General features: G+C 34.5%; 1 pseudogene; it reads left to right on the top strand.

Moving 5' to 3' along the window:
- The window catches only part of LOC124888774, a 33,864-nt pseudogene extending 32,207 nt beyond the window's left edge, over positions 1 to 1,657 (top strand).
- The last annotated feature ends 3,702 nt before the right edge of the window (positions 1,658 to 5,359 follow it).

The following is a 5,359-nucleotide window of genomic DNA, read 5'->3' as shown; positions in this document are numbered from 1 at the left end:
TCCTGAACTGGTGAGAATGCTAATTGAGCCATGTCTAGTTGAAGAATCTGGAACAGTCCAAATCCTCGCTGAGCTAATAAGATTTCAGCGGGCATCACCCAATGCAGAAGTTGTATATAAGTTGGATAAGCAACCAAATCACCATCCTATTTCCTTTTCACTTGCACGAATGTTTTCGGAAGTTGATGTGAATTGACAAACTGAATGTTGCTGCAGTAGTATATCACTGATTTTTTGCCATCATTTTGGGGATATAAACTAATGTGGATATTGTGTTTCTTCAACTTTGTTATTGTAGTGGTTATTGCTTTTGCTTGACATGCCTATGCTTGAAATGAGACTTGCAGCACGAATTACTCCTATTTGTTTATGTCATACTTTAAATTGTGGTTGTACTATGTTAAGTTGTCTTTGTGTGACCTATAGGTCACGGGTTCGAGTGGTAGAAGCAGCCGCTTATGCTTGTATTATGTTAAGTTGTCTTTATCACACCCCTTAGCCTCGGTGCTACCCATTCACGAATCATGCTAATGTGGGATGCTTTGTGCAGTGCGCTCGCCTTATTCATTTGGCATGGTTTGAAGCCTTTTCTCAAGAATGGACCTTAATTTTGTTATAAATTTCGTCAAACTATATCGCGAGAAAAATTTGTTCTGGCTAATTATTGTAACTTTTTGATAATTTCATACTTATAACTCGTGATCAATATCTAATTGGATCACATGACTCAATGACCATAATTTAAGGTAAACAATTAATCACAATACTATTGCTCCCGTTTGGTCATAGATTTTGAAGATGAAACTTTAACTGGAAAATTTGAATTTCTCAAGTAGTGATTTTTGAAATTTTGAAGTTATGTTTGGACATGCATTTAACTCGAAATAGAATTGAAGTTTTGTGCTTCCTCCATTTCAAAATACTCGTCACAATCTCCATATTTGAGGGTCAAATGATATGAACTTTGATCAGATGTGTTTTTATTATAATTTTTGAATATCAAAATTTAAAATTTTAAATATTGAAGCAAGCTAATTAAATTTATCTTTAAAAGTTATTTGAATCGACTATCAAGAAGTGAATCGTGACAACTATTTTAAAAAGAAGGAAACGAATAAGTGAAAGTGTCAAACTCAAAAGGTGATCCGGACCCCTTTTTTAATTTTAAAATATTTAAAAACTAAATTTTCAAAATCTATAAAATCTAATCAAATTTCACAGTCAAACAAATATTCAAAACTAAATCTTCAAATCTTGTTTCTAAACACCAAGGCCAAAAAATGAAAAAACACAAGATTCTTAAAAACAGTTTTACATGAAGCAAAAGAACAGCCAACTTTACATTTTCCAATGCCAATAAAACCAAAAACACTGATCATAGCAGTGTAAGTTTTCCAGAAAAGCTGTAAATTGTAATTTTTATTTTTTCTTTGATGAATGATCTTATTTTATTGTTTTAATCTTGTGGGGTTCTTTAATTTGTTGATTTTATGCAGAAAATCAGGAGAATCTTGGAAAAACAAAGATGAAATCTGGAAAGAGTCATCATGAGGAAGAAGAAGAGGATGAGAATGATGTTGGTTCTAATAGAAATGCTACACCTTCCAGTAACAATACCAAAGGTTTGTTGATTGTTTTTATGTTAGTGTTTGTGTAGTTTTTTTTAATTGTTTTTGATAATCATACTGTTAGGGTTTTTGCCCGATTTTCTTATTAAAGTTAAGTTTAACTTTTTCTTATAATAAAAATAAAATTTCCTGAAAGAAAAATATAAAACTTGTCCATATTTGGCTAACCTCTTTTTTGGAGGAAAAGTTTTAGACATCTATAAAGAGAAGATCCCTTATCTCATACCTTCACACAATAGTATGTACAATGTAGTCGTTTATGAGTCTTGTTTAAGGAGACTAATAATTTTTTAATACTTTTTGATATTATTTCTATCCCCATGAGATTTGAGGAAAACCCCGTGTACGTTGAATTAGGTAAAAAATGGATGCTTCTTGAAGCCTATGGTTTGGAGATTCCAATTCTTCAATCGATTTCCGAAACTAACAGTTGAATCTTGAGTAATCTGGGTTTTTGGTTTGAAACCCTAAGAGGAGTTATTGATGATTTTTGATGAAAATACACTTACTTTGGTGTTGTTGGGATTAAATCCCGTGTTATAGACTATTTATAATGTAGGGAAAATGACCAAAATACCCCTAAATGCTCAGGGGTTGAATTCTGAAAACTAGTGAATCACCGGACTTGCAAGGCTATGCCTGGCAATAGCGGTGGAGTTTCTGAGGTGACGCCTGGCAATAACGGTGCTCTAACTTGGGCGACGTGGGCTTATCACCCTAAGCTTCTATTTTGGAAACCCAAAAACGCTCTCACTCTATCCAAAAAATTCCGAAACATACCCGGGATGTAGTACGATCTTTCCCCATCACAATGTAACTTGAAAATCCAAAAACGAAGATCAGAAAGGTCGTCAAATAAATCTCCGAAGTTTGAAGGCTTAAAGTGAGACTAATTCTCTTTGACACTTTAAAAATTTTTCAAGTTTTCAACTCTATAAGCATGCTACTAGGTGATAGCATATGGAGGATTTCTTATGGGGGTGTTACAATGACGGTTCGATTTCTAGTTTGAAAGTGCGGTGTGTTACATTATCTCCCCCTTGGGATTATTCATTCCCGAATGATGGGTAGGAGCTTGTTGAAGCATCAAGGTATGGAATAACGCGAAAATTATGTGTTCTCTAAGAAAGATATATCCGATCTGAAATACTTAAACTTCTATCATGAAACTGAATTCTGAGCTGACTTGACTTTACTTGCTTCAAGAAACTGATTCATGGTGAGAGTTTAGGATTCTCTTAAAGCATTCATGATCCAATTATATATATTGAATTGAGAAGTGATAACTTATGAAAGTATGAATTATGAGACAACCAGACTTAAGTCGTACAAGGGTATTACACTGTCTGGGCTAAAATACTTAGAAATTTTGAGACTATACGCTAAACTTTTATGCACTGAGCCATGACCAAATATCTGAATCTGAAACATGATGCTTGGAATAAACTGAATTCACAATTCACATGGATGGAATAGATTATATCTAGGGATGGTCATACACGTGAGACTTTGGATAGTAGGACTGCGTGGAAAGGTGGAAAACCACAGTAATTGATTAGCCTAACTGTCAAACTAAATTGCTGGCTATACGGACTGAATTACACTGGAAACTTATACTTAACTGGAGTATATATTCAACATCCTTTCTAAAGAAGTTCAAGTACCCTTAGAAAGCAAGGTATCTTGGGCAGGAGTTAGACAAGACGTCCAACTAGGGAATCACAACAATGACATTACTCTTTAACATGGAATATAGACATATAACTCATAAACTAGGATAGAATTACCACACCTTAAGCAAAACAACTTCTTACTTTCAGGTTAGCCACACTTCTAAAATACTCTCTCAACTATACTTTTCCCCTTAAAATATCATGCTCATCGATTCCACTTATTTTTCTCACATGGACGTTGATATCTCCATCTACTAATGTCTAAACTAAACTAAATCCCCTCATTATCTTCAAGCCTAACTCAACCACAAGATGCACCACATAATACTGTAGTACTAGTCTGAATCATAAATTCAGTACACCTTGCATATCACAATTACTCATCTCACGCATAATTCTTATTGCTACTCCCACAATCACGTTCAACTTCAGATTAGACATTCACAAACACTCAAAGAATCCATCCGTATGTATACAAACATGACATTCAAGCCTATATTCTTGCCCACATATGCACTTCTAAACACAACTCGTAAAGCACCTTCCTAATATTCTCTAATACTTCTATCCATAACAACTTCCCTGCACTACTTAGATGATATACCTAAAATATTATTAACTAACGAAGCCATACATTAAACTTCACCTCAAAATTCTTTCAAACTTATAGACTTGGACTCAATCTTACTCCACAAGTACTGCCTTAGCTCAAATAAACATACAACCATCTTTCATCAACAAGAAATGTTTACTCTCTCCCATCTAGACAATTGTTCATCAACACTAAGGGAAAGGTTACTGAAAATTTGGAAAACACGGATCCAGAAAATTAGGGGAGTACTAAGCATAAGTTGATACCCTTCCGAGGCGTGAGAAATAGAGCACTCACGGCATGGACTCATTAAAGAGATCTAATCTGAGGATGTACCTGATATAAAATCTGAATTTCTTTTTACTGATCGTTAAGAGTATCATATGTGTACAAGATTCATGGACTGCATGACCTGAATTTTGGAATTCATAACTTAAGGAAAGTGATTCTGACTATTGCACCAACTGGGAACTCATCATACTAGGAGCTAGGAGAGTACATAATTCCTTATCAAATTCATGAATACGAACTATGATCGTGGAGCTAAAACATAAAGCATGAGTATGTATCAGAATAACTGAAGCAAACTGCTGAAATAAGAATAGATTGAGCATCACTCTTCCTACGGCCATTCCACCACTTACTGGCACAATAATTAGAATTTAAATGCTTGACTTGGTTACTCGTTCTATCATCTCTCCCTTAGATTAAAGCCATCACTCTGAGTCTGTGAACCACTGTATACACATTGGTATAAACTGAAATCACTCTACTCTAGAGTCTGGGATGTATAGTACACATAAAACTAAACTTACTCTGAAAGATGGTATCTTCATGTATAACACCCAATACTAATATCTCCTTCCAAGATTCAACCCTTAGACTTCTATAGCCCCAAAAGTCGTCATATAAAAACTTAAACATTCACCAACTTAGATTCTAACACTAAACATGGATATCATCAACCTCCAACACATTATACTTCCTCCATCATAGTCTATCGGTATCGCATATCAAAACTTATATCTCTCCTCTAAACCATGAGAATCAAAATCATACTTTAAAACTCTCAACATCCTTAATCATAACTCCATAACTTAGATATAACGAACATCACATATTATTTAACTAGTCTTTCTCCACCTAGCAACTCAATGGTACTACTAATCCACATAGCATGCAATGATCCTCAAAAATAACACAGCCCCATAGCACGTTGGGCGTACTTCTACATCATACTTACAACACCAAACTTAATTACGAATCAATAAACTTAAGCTGTTGCATACACTGTTTAAGCCTACTAGGTCAGTTTCACACAACTAACATCTACCATATTATTCCTTATACACACCTTGATCACCATCTATTATTCTAACTTAGTGTCTAGTTATAGCTACGAAGAACCACAACTTTACCCAATATTCTTACATGCCAAACATCTGAAAACATTAACCCACCAAAAC

This window comes from Capsicum annuum, chromosome 11 (genome assembly GCF_002878395.1).
Source record: "Capsicum annuum cultivar UCD-10X-F1 chromosome 11, UCD10Xv1.1, whole genome shotgun sequence".
In the NCBI taxonomy this organism is placed as follows: Eukaryota; Viridiplantae; Streptophyta; class Magnoliopsida; order Solanales; family Solanaceae; genus Capsicum; species Capsicum annuum.
The sequence above is the reverse complement of the archived record's forward strand: the minus strand, read 5'-3'. Positions and strand labels throughout refer to the sequence as shown.